This window comes from Gracilinanus agilis, chromosome 5, assembly GCF_016433145.1.
Source record: "Gracilinanus agilis isolate LMUSP501 chromosome 5, AgileGrace, whole genome shotgun sequence".
In the NCBI taxonomy this organism is placed as follows: Eukaryota; Metazoa; Chordata; class Mammalia; order Didelphimorphia; family Didelphidae; genus Gracilinanus; species Gracilinanus agilis.
Genome location: NC_058134.1, coordinates 215,598,931 through 215,610,364, shown reverse-complemented (window position 1 = coordinate 215,610,364; position 11,434 = coordinate 215,598,931).

The window sequence follows — 11,434 nt, the reverse complement described above, 5'->3', positions numbered from 1 at the left end:
GTACTGATGGAGAAGCCCCCAAGGCTTTGGTGACTCAGTCCAACACAAATGCTCGTTATCTGCTCTCAGCTGGGCACTCACTGCTGAATGAAAATCATTTCTCTTCAGCTCTGCTTTCAGGCCATCCATGACACCTCCTGCTCTCTCCTCCTAAGAAGGAATGGATGAGAAATGCCTTTTTTTTTAAATGTTCACATTGGGCTAAGCTTTCTCCTTGCTGTGGCTGTTTTCTCCATCTGTTTTGAATTCGAAAGATCATTGATCAGAGATCAGGGTTAGGAGGGACCTTGGAGGACCCCTAGTCCAACTACTTCATTTGATAGAGGAGTGAACTGAAGCCAAGGGAAGATAATTGACTTCTCCAAGATCACACAAGGAAGCCTCAGCAATAGAATGGAACCCAGGTCCTTTGACTACAGAGTCAGTACTTTCCCCACTCTTCCTGGATTCTAAATGAACAAACATTTGTTAAACATCTTCTATGCTCCAGTCAGTTGTGGGTAGATGAAGATATGAAAGAAAAAATTACCAGTCATAGCCCCAGTTAAGTGGAAGAGATCTCTGAGGTCTGGGGAGTGATCAGGGAAGGCTTCCAGTAAGAAGAGAAACTTGATATTTTTAGTTTTGGGAAGCATCAGAAACATCCTTGAAATTCAAGGGAGAATTGACGGATGATACTAGATCAGAGTCTTTTTGCTCTGAGGCTTTAGAACAGGAGGGATCTTAGAGATTGGGGTGACAGTGCTGGGGACTGAGATGGAGAATTCCCAAGGGCTCCTCCTTACAGAGTAGGTGGTCCCACCCACCTCTACTTTCCCAGCCTGCCATGGCCTGCCCTCTGCCCACTAGGCCTTTGCCAACATTCTTCTACCAGGGGCCCTGAGGCTGTCCATGTCCCATCATCTCAGGGTCTCAGATTCTCTGCTGCTCTTCTCTCCCCTTTATATGCCCCCTCTCAGTCATGTCCTGGCCTGTCCCCTTCTTCCCTCTCCCTTCTTGGGAGTCTGGTGGGATGCCCAGCTTGATTTCCAGGAGGTGCCCCAGCAGGCCAGAGGCCTCCAGCACGCGCCAGGGCTGTTCTGAATTCCAGCTTCAGCAGGAATCCCTGGGATCCCTGCCAAGCAGGGCTGGGGAGAGGGCACAGGGCCCACTAGGAGAGGCTGAGGGAGGGCAACTCTGGCCCCCTCACACCCATCTGAGAGAGGTCAGGGGCTCTTTCAGAGAATGCTAGGCAGGGAGTCAGAAGGCTTCCTTACTGTCTCCTACTAAATAAAAGCTATCTGACTTCTCCATGCCTCAGTTTCTTTCTCTGCAAAATGAGTAAATTGGACTAGATGATTTTTACATCTCATTTCACCTCCGATATCCCTTGTTCTAAGCCGCCCATCAACTCTGACATTCTCTGTTCTAAGCTCCCTCCCAACTCTGACATTCCCTGTTCTAAGATCCCTCCCAGCTCTGACATTCAGTGAGACCCAAAGTAGTAGCTGTGGTCATGGAATGTCCAGGGAGGGAGAGAAGGAAGGATGGAGAACTTAGTGGAGGTCCTTGAGAAGGATAGTGAGATAGGGACAGCTGGGGGAGAGCAGGGGAGCTTGGCAGGGCGGGTGGGTGGTATATAGGGGGCTGAGGTTGCTCACTGGTTAGGTTCACCCTTCAGACCTTGGGCCTGGAGCTCATTGGCATGACTGGGCCAAAAGGAGAGGGCGTCTCCTGACTTATCAGTGACAGATTGAACCTGCAGAATGAGACACATCTTTGGACATGGACAACTTGGCAATTTGTCCTGCTTGGCTCTATTTATTTGTTATAGGAGGTTTTCTTTTCTCCTTCCAAGGGGGTTGGGGGAATGGGAAGGGGAAAAAAAATCTCCTGGATAATTAAAAGGATTATTTATTTACAAAAGGAATGGGGGCCATTAGACTGAGATGGATTGGAGGTGGAGAAGAATATATCCAGAAGAGAAGAGGCTCCTGGGCGTGCCAATGACATGTCTAAATTGGAGTGGATCTCCCAACTTCTAGTAATTGGCCTCCAAGGGCTCATGCCTACATTGCTATGCTGTCTCCGTCCTTCAGGCCACAAATAAGGAGCTATGCCTCCCCCAGAGAGAATGAAGCAGGTATTCTACAGGCTTGGAAGGCCCAGTTTTCATAGATGGTTACTTCATCTCTTGTGAGGAATACATTGAAAGATTTCTGAAAGCCAAATTCGGAGGACCTTTTGGTCTTTGTGCATTTTTTTCAGTTGCCTGAGAACAGAGAACCTCAGGGCTGGGAGGAACCTTAGAACATGAAACATCAAAGCAGGGAGGGATTTGAGAACACAATGTCAGAGCTGAGAGGGACCTTGGGGAGTTGCCCACAATCCCCTGGGACAAGTTCCCTCATTTTCCAGAAGAGTAAGGAAGGAACTTCTCTGCCCAAAGTGACAGCTGGCCATATCCAGGTAGACAGCAGGGGAGGCTGCAGCTTAAGGATGACCAGACCTTTAGGAGACACTGCCTGGACCTCTGTGTCCCAGGTCCTTGAGGCTCAGCTAACTGCTCATTCAGGGCTGCCTGGAGGTGGAGGAGATTGTAAGAAAGAGACAACAGGTGCATGAAAAAGGTGAGAAAGGGAGGAAGCCCTGGTTCAGCCTCTTCCCTCTGCTCCCCCTCCCACCTCAACTACAGGAAAAGTCAGGGATGATGGGTTCAGGCAAAGTCCCCAGATCTGGCTGTCAGAGCAGGGGCTGCCAGCCAACACCTACACTGCCACACCTGGTGTGGCCACACCAGAATTCCATTGAGAGACCCAGAGAGGGGCCAGGAAGGGGAGCAGGGAGACAGCCTCTCACTCCCCATTCCTGTCTAACCTCCTCTATTTCTAAAGCTTCTCCCCACCCCATTCCCTTTTCTCTTTTCACCTCCTGTGCTACAGGAAAGATGGGGACACTGAGGAGGAGAGGGTGGGGGACAGGGTAGTGGGGAAAAAAGGAATGGCCAGGCCTGGGGAATGGAAGAAGCTCTGACCTGGACTTGGGGACCTGAGTTGAAGCTCTAGCTCAAGAACCCCCTAAGGGAAACCCTAGGCAAGTCTTTCCCTTTTTGAGCCTTAATTTCTCCATCTGTCAACTGAGGAAGGCTGGAATGGAGGAGTTCTATCACTAACATTTTACAATGGGAATTCTATGAGACCTGAAGGGAAAAGGATACTGTTGCTCCAGAGGGCCCCAGTCTGCATTCCCATAGCCCCTCAAAAACTGCTTGTAAGAAAACAACTTCTATTTGTCACTAGAAGACCCAGGATTGAATTCTTTCTGGCTTTGCCACCAGCTTTAGTCATTTTTCTATTCCCCTTAAAGTTTCTATCATATGTTATTATCCTAGGATATAAGATGCTTTTTCTCTGGATGAGAGAGGGCAAGAGAATTTTCATTTTCCAGGAAAAAAGTCTGTCTATCTGTCTGTCTCTCTCTCTCCTCTTCCTCCTCCTCCTCTCTGCCTTAGTCTCCCCTTTCCCCTTTTTTTCTAGGGGTGGAGGAGGGGACAACTTTGTCAAAGGGTCTGACCCTTCCCATCCCACAGGTTCACATCTGGGTCAGGGGCTACATGTCACCAGTGTGAGGCATGAGGAAGTGAAAGAGGAAAAGACAGATTTAGGGATAAACAAATGGGCTGGGACTAGGGAGAGACAGACAGAGACAAAAACAGAAAGACAGAGAAAGAGAGAGGGGGTTAAAGAAAGAGAAAGAGGAGAGGACCTCCCCAGTTTTCTTGGAAGCCAGCAGCAGCTTTGAGAAGGAGGGACTGTGGTGAAGATGCCTGTGAAGGGCAGATCTTGGGATCTTGGAGAGGGAACTGGATTTCCCAGCCCTAGTCGGAGGAGTTAGGAATTTTCACTTGGCACCAACATCTCATCCTCCTCAGAAATAAAAACAATACCTGGCATCTGACCCTTCGAGGCCCCCAGGATCTTCAACAATTAAGCATTATTTCTTTTTTTAAAAATTTAATTTTATTGTATTTGTTTCCATGAAAAAGCATTGATTTTTCTTTCCCTTCCTCATAACTTTGAAAAAAAAAACAAAAGAAAAGCCTCAAGACAGATCTGCCTCTTTCAAACAGTCCCCATTCCCCCATTGGCCAGGCCCAAACAAAACCCATCTTACTCTGCACCTGAGTCTGTGCCCTCAGGCCCCATCAGGAGCCTTCTTCCTCCAAGCTCCAGAAGCCAGGCGGGCCACTGCGCTGACCAGAGTTCTGAAGTTGTCTGTCAACAGTTTGTCTTCTTCCAGGGCTGTTGCTAAAGAAATGGCTTTCCTGATTCTGCTCTCTCCCCTCTGCATCAGTTCATACAAGTCTTCCCAGGTTTCTCTGAAATGCTTCCTTTCATCCTTCCTTAGGGTTCAATAATATTCTACTAGTCAATCAGTAAACATTTATTCCACTCCTATTAAGTGCCAGGCACTGTGCTAAGTGCTAGGGATATAAAAGCCATAGGCAGGTCCTCAGGGGGCTTACAATCTAATGGGGGGAGAGGGGATAACAGGCAAACCAATATATACAAAGGAACTAAAGACAGGATAAATGGGAGATAATTAATAGAGGAAGTGGAGCCTGGTTCTTTTATTTTATAATTTAGAGAAGGGACTTTTCATCAGTTGAGACCTGTCTATGAAGACCCCCTCTTCTATCAGGGGCAGCCCATTTGCTCCATGAGCCTCAGCCTTGTCATCTATAAAATGGGAGTAGAGAATCCTAGATTTGGGGCTAGAAGGTGTGAAGATGGGATTAACTCTCCCCTGCCTATTTTTAGATTTAATCTCCAGAAGTGTATAGACCCCACTTATCCTAAAGTATAGGGAGGTCTGTGACCCATATGTGTGCTATAGTGGGTAACAAATGGGTTTTGATACACTTCTGGTGATTAAATCTAAAAATAGGCAGGGGAAGAGTTAATCCCATCTTCACAAAGGGATCTCATAGGCTATCTAGTCTAACTCCCTTATTTTACAGAGAAGAAACTGAGATTCAGAGGAGGGAAGAGACTTGCCTAATGTCATATGGGTAGTCCATGATCCAGGCAGGATTTGAACCCACATCCAGTGACTCCCAATTTGCTTCCCTTTCCATTGCATGTCCTTGCCTCCTAACAAGAGCTGTAACAGAAACTTCAGAGAGTTCTTGTGAGAATTAAGAAGGAAAATTTATGAAAAGTTCTGCAGGCTTTGAAGGGCCATGTGAATGCCAAATATTATTATTGCTTTCATCATCGTCACCATTGTTATTGTCATCACCTAGGTTATTATTACCTGCCCTTTGTGCCCCAGAACGAGAAGCTTCAGAGAAGGCACTGATCAGCATTGGTGGAGGGAGTGTCCTCCTCTGGGAGTTCCACCCAAGGCCCAGAGGCAGGGGAAAGCAGGGACGGGGTGCCTGTGGCCAGAAGGGTTCCCCGTCTCCTTCCTTTCTTTATCCTGGCATTCAAGGCATTCAGGAAGCTCCCAGCTCCGAGTGCCATCCTTATCTTCTCCATCAGCGGCATCATTATTCTCCTTATTAGCGATTGCCCAGGGTCACAGAATTCTCTTTCCATTGTAATGAATCAAGTACACGCACAGACACAGAGGCACACCCAGACACACACGCCAGGGTCAGGGCAAGATTCCGGAAGGAGGATTCACCATCTGCTCCTTTGGGTTTTCTCACTTCATCTTTCTCTGCTTTGCAGAAGTCCCCACTGTGTCTGGGATGCCTCCTCTTCCTCCCTCCCTCCGTCCCTCACGCAAGCACACAGTGGCCCCACTTCCCTGGAAGCCTCAGCAGCTGGCAGCTCCCTTGAGCAGAGGCTGGGGAGGCCCGGCAGTAGGGAGAACCCTGGGCTGGAGCCAGGAGACTCAGCTTCTCTCCTGACTATGCAAACAACACCTTGGGTGGCCTGGGGGTGGGGGTGGTAGTGGTTGGATCATTTCTTCTCTCTGGGGTTCACTTTCCTCCTTTGTAGGGTTCAGGAGAGTCTTGAACAGGCATCTAATCTAACTCCCTTATTTTGCAGATGGGAAAGCTAAGGGGAAATGACTCTGCCAAGGCCACACAGGGCATTCTTAGCAGAGCTGGGACTTGAACCAGGATCCCTGGATCCCTAACTCAGTATTCTTTCTGTTGTAAAATGGGGGAATGGATGGGGTGCTGCCCTGCTTCCTGTCCAGGTGTCAAAGTTCAAAGGAAAATGGATGGGAAATAGTTCTAATAAATGAGAGGAGTGAGCTGATGGAATCTGGTCTTCCCTCCACTTGTGGCACCTTGCACTCTCCAAAATAATAAAAAAAAACCTGCCCAAGGCCAGAGCTATGTATCCTGAAGGGAAGGTCCCCTCCCTTCTCCTTCCTTTATTTATCCTGGCATTCAAAGCTCCTTGCAAAGTCTAATCCCATTGCCCAGCCCCCAATGCTTTTTTTCCTAGAAAGAACTCCACCTCCCAACTGAGAAGTGGGTCTGCTATGGCCCTCACAATGCCGATGGCCTCTGAGCAGGAGAAATAGAGGAAGGAAGAAGGGGCCAGTAGGGAGCACTGACTGGGGCATGGGAAGGCCAGTGTGCCTCTCCATGGAAGCCGAGATTTCAAGGGGACTGGGTAGTCTCTGGCAGTTGGCATATCCACAGGGGCTTCATGCATCCATGAGAATTGGCGTGTTCAGAGGAATGATGATTGGATGACTCCCGGTGTGCCCCCAGTGTGGACAATCTCTCCACAGGGACTGAAATGTTCCCACAGTAAAATGTGTGTCCATTGAGGTCCCACCATTGAGGTATTCAAGGAAACAGCTGTGTTGTGGGGACTATTGTGGACCGGGGGATTAAGATTTTTGGGGAGGCTGCTGGGTCCATGAGGATGTCCTTGTTGGGGCAGCCAAAAAGCCCAGTTGTGGGAGCCTCAGGCACGGGTACGAACCAAGGCTGCTGAGGAGAATTGGGGAAGTCAGGAAGGCATCCCAGCTATCTTTAGTGCCTTCTCTGAGGCAGTTTTCCGATGACTGTGCTGAAGGATGTGGGGTGGGAGTTGGGGGTGGTGATTAGAGGAGGAGGTGTTGGTGGGGAGAGTTCTCCAAAGTCACATGAACTCCAGGAACTCAGAGGCCAGCTGTAAGGATCAGGGCAGATTGGCTGGGTCTTGGGCCTCCCAGAGAACCCACCAGCATGGTGGGCCAAGAAGACCTTTGCTCTGGGACCTTGGGAAAATCACTGGGCCTCACTTTTCCCATCAGAAAAAGAGGATGTTGGTCAAGGTGATGGCCAAGGTCTCTTCTATCTTGAAATCTCATGCTCGTATAAGCTGGCTGAAGAGGAAGGTGATTGGGGAGGGTGCTAGAGGGTACAATGGGGGCCTAATGGCCAAGTTGGACAGGTCAAGAGAGGAAAAAGGGAGAGAATGACAGCAGCTTCCTCCTCCCCCATTTCTCTGAGTCCTGGAGTCAGTGTCAGGGCTGGGAGGGGTCATGGAATAGGGAATATCAGGGCTGGGAGGGAGCTTAGAACAGGAATTGTCAGAGCTGGGAGAGTCCTTGGATCACAAAACAGCAGAGCTAAAAGGGGATTTAGAACAGAGGATGTGAGAGGTGGGAGAATCCCTAGAACAGAAGATGTCAGAACTGAGAGAATCCCTAGAACAGAGGATGTCAGAGCTGGGAGAATCCCTAGAATACAGAAAGTCAGAGTTGGGAGGACCCTTAGAACAGAAAATGTCAGAGCTGGGAGGGAGCTTAGAACAGGGAATGTCAGGGCTAGAAGGGGTCTCAGAACAGGGAATGTCAGAGCCTTTAAGATCAATTAATGTCCCCCAAGAAAACTGAGACCCTTTGACACCCCCACACATACACACACTCTTCCCCAAACCAACTCTGAAGCTTGGGTGCCCAGCCCAGCCTGACCCAGGCCCTTTACCTGGCTCCCAGGTCATTTCCTCTTTCCTTTTCTCCAGCCCTCCAGGGAGCTCTGGGAAATCCACTCCTTTTAAGGTTACAGAAGCAGCCCCAGAGACCTCCTTGTTCTCACATGCTCAGAAATTTCATCAGATTTTTTTTTTTTTCTCTTTCAAGGGGGAATGGAATGAGGTCTGGAATGCCAGCCCTCACAGGTGATCCTTCTTTGGGGTGATTCCAGGGGAGTCAGCTGGGTTTTCATGGGGCTGGGGGAGTGTGAACATGCTAGCCTAGAATGCAATTGGAAGTTAGTGAGACACTTTGCACCCAGTGAGCCTTCTCCTTGGGGAATTCTGGGACAGCCATATCCAAGATCCAGACCCAGAACCCCTGGACCTGGCATTCTGTAAAGCAGCCTGCCCGCTCTGAACACTCTGGAAATGTCCTCTGGACATGATGCTTCTGAATTTGACATAATATCTGATTCTAGGCCTCACACAAAGCCCTGAATATCCAGCTCCTCTCTGATTTGTCTTTGTTCTCTGTGTCTCCCCATCTCTACATCCCTGCCCCTTGTTTGGGTCCCTTGACTTCTCTGATCTGCTTCAATAACCTCTCCATTAGTCTCCCTGTCTCTCATCTTTCCCCACTCCAATCCATCCTGTGTTTTCCCCTTATTCAACACTTTGTTCAATATATTAACATGAATTCTTGGCCCTAGCATTCAAAGCCTTCTATAACCTGGCTCTAACCTACTGATCCAGCCTTGGTTCTCACTACTCACCCTTCACATCCTCCATGTTCTAGCCAATCTGGGTCACTCTAAAATGTAAACAAAATTTCCAAAAACAGTTAAAAAATTAAAAACCTCCCAATCCCCTCTTCTCATCTGACTTGGTTTCCTAGCCTCTGTTCTTGCTATCTCTCATGCCTGGAAGAGCCTGTGCCTGCTCTCCCCATCTTCCACTGAAATCTTTCTTTTGAGGCCCATTTAGGAGAAACCATCTCCAGGAATCCCTCTCTTCCACTCCCAGCTGAAAAGATCCCTCTTTCCCCCAATTTCTTCCACCCCTTTGCCTTGCCCCTGCTTCTGTACTATATTTCATAAGCATTATACTAGGGGTTTCCCCTATTTGATAATAAGTTCAGAGGCAGCTCAGTGGTGACATGGACAGAGCACTAGACGTGGAATCAAGAAGATGTAAGTTCAAATCCAGCTTCCGACATGTCCTGGCTGTGTGACCTTGGACAAATCACTTCATCTCTATCTGCTTCAGTTTCCTCATCTGTAAAATGAACAACTACTCCAGTGTCTTTGCCAAGAAAACCCCAAATGGGGTCACAAAGAGTCGGGCATGATTGAGAAATGACTGAACAACTTATTGGGGATAACAGCACCCCCTCCCCCAGGGTTGTTGTGAGGATGAAATGAGTAATATCTGTAAAGCTCTCTGCCATGCCGGTTAATAGAGTATTATCATTTCCCACGTGGCTGTGAAAATTGGCTTTGAGAGAGAACCACTGAGTCAGAGGACCCACCTAATCCAGGATGCCCCCTTCCAGTGGTCCTCCAGCCTCTGCCCAGACTTCCCAAGGGGAAAGAGTTGGTATCTCTCCCCTAGGGCAGCCTCTTCCACTAGGGGCAGGTGAGGAAGGTTTCCTTCCCACAGAACTGACCCAGAGTTCTCTATTGCACGTTGTTGTACCCACTGACACTGGAGTGAAAATGCAAATCCCTTTTTCTTGGTGGCTCTTCAAATACCTGGAGATCTCAGCAGCATCCCCTCCAGTTGAGTGTTCTCTCCTTTATAGACATTCTCAACTGTGACTTAACCCTGGATCAAGGGCACCTCAGTACTAGGATGAAAGGCTACCCTATTAACCCTGCACCAGGGAATCCCAGCCCTAGGCAGAGAGAATGGTGAAGGAGAGAAGCCAGAAGTGCCTTAGCCAAGACTCACTGCTATTGATTCAATAAAAAGATGGGTGAATGGCTTAAAACTGACCAAGGCAGATGTGAAGCAAAGATCTGCTCACAACCTTGGTCCTCTCTCACTTCCCTCCCTAGAAGTTAGTCATGCAGTCTTCCATCTCATCACCCCCAGCCTCCCCTACACATATTTTCTTGATATGCAAAAAGGCATTTATTCAAGCCATTGTCAAATGTTTTGTTGTTGTATTTGACTCTTAATGACCCCATCTGGGGTTTTCTTTTTCTGGGTAAAGGTACTGGAGTGGTTTGCCATGTCCTTCTCCACTTCATTTTACAGATGAGGAAACTGAGGCAAACAAGGTAATGTGACTTGCCCAAGGTCACAAAGCTAGTAAATGTCTAAGGCCATATTTGAACTCAGGAAGTCTTCTTGACTCTAGGCCTGTTCATTGGCCTGTGAGGCAATTGAGTGGTACAGTAGATAGTGGAGCTTTGAGACTGGGAGTCAGGAAGATTTAAATTCAAATTCTGTTTCAGATACTAGTTGTGTGACCCTTAATTTCTCTCAACATCTGTAAACATCTCTCAAGATTTCTAAGTGCCTTAATTTCTCTCAACATCTGTAAAATGGGAATAATGGTATGTGCCCCACAGGTCATTGTGAGGACCAAATGAGATCACATAAAGGCGGGGAGTATTGGAGAGGATGCTTCCCAGCTGTAAATTCTCCTGTGGTGCTTGGTCTGAGGCAGTCCCAGGCTGGGAAGGTCTTTGCAGTTAGAAGGCCCTGCAATCCTACCAGCTCCTCCCCAAGTATCAGGCCTCCCCCGTGGGCTGGGGTAGTGAAGCCCTGGTGCTCCTTCCCACCATGGTTGGGGCAATTCCAGGTGCTGTGCACTGCCACCCCCTAGTGGCCTGGGCTGCTGCTGTTCTGCCAGGATCCTCTACATGGAAACATTATCCTTTAGCACTGTGGGGTGGAGCTGGGGAGGCCTTAAGACTCACCCCACCTTCTTTCAAAGAAGGAAACAGGAACAGGGAGGTCAAGGAACTCAATGGCATGCAGGTTTTTTCTTTGCCTCCAAGGGACTCTTAAGCTTTTTGGCTGTCCCAGAATTGTGAGGGTGTCTTAGGCAAACTGAGGGGGAGAACTAGAAAGACTAGGATGGAAGTAGTCAAGACTAATGACTCAAAAAACCAAGGGGGTTAATTAGGAATAAACTTTTGAAGACTTCAACAGCTTAGGATGAGTAGATGGGTCCCATTGTCCCATCTTGGATGTCCTAGAGGTAGGCCAGTGGGAAGCTGGTGAGAATTTGGGCTGGATGCCACTTGGGAAATTCTGTCAGGATGAGCCAAGCATTGGTCTTGGGAGTCTCTATTGGGTCTAAATAAATGGACTAATCCCTGGAAAGGCAGGTAGTGTTGGGGCCTCAGGGAGTTGTCATTTTCAGTAGCCTAGCACAGACACTTAAAGATGAGGAAACTTAAAGCCAAATGAGTCATCTAGGTCACCAAGCTGGCAGTGAAGGCCAGATTCCAAGTCCTGAACAAAAGTGTACCAAGCCTGTTGGGTCTTCAAGCTGCTGAGGAATTCTG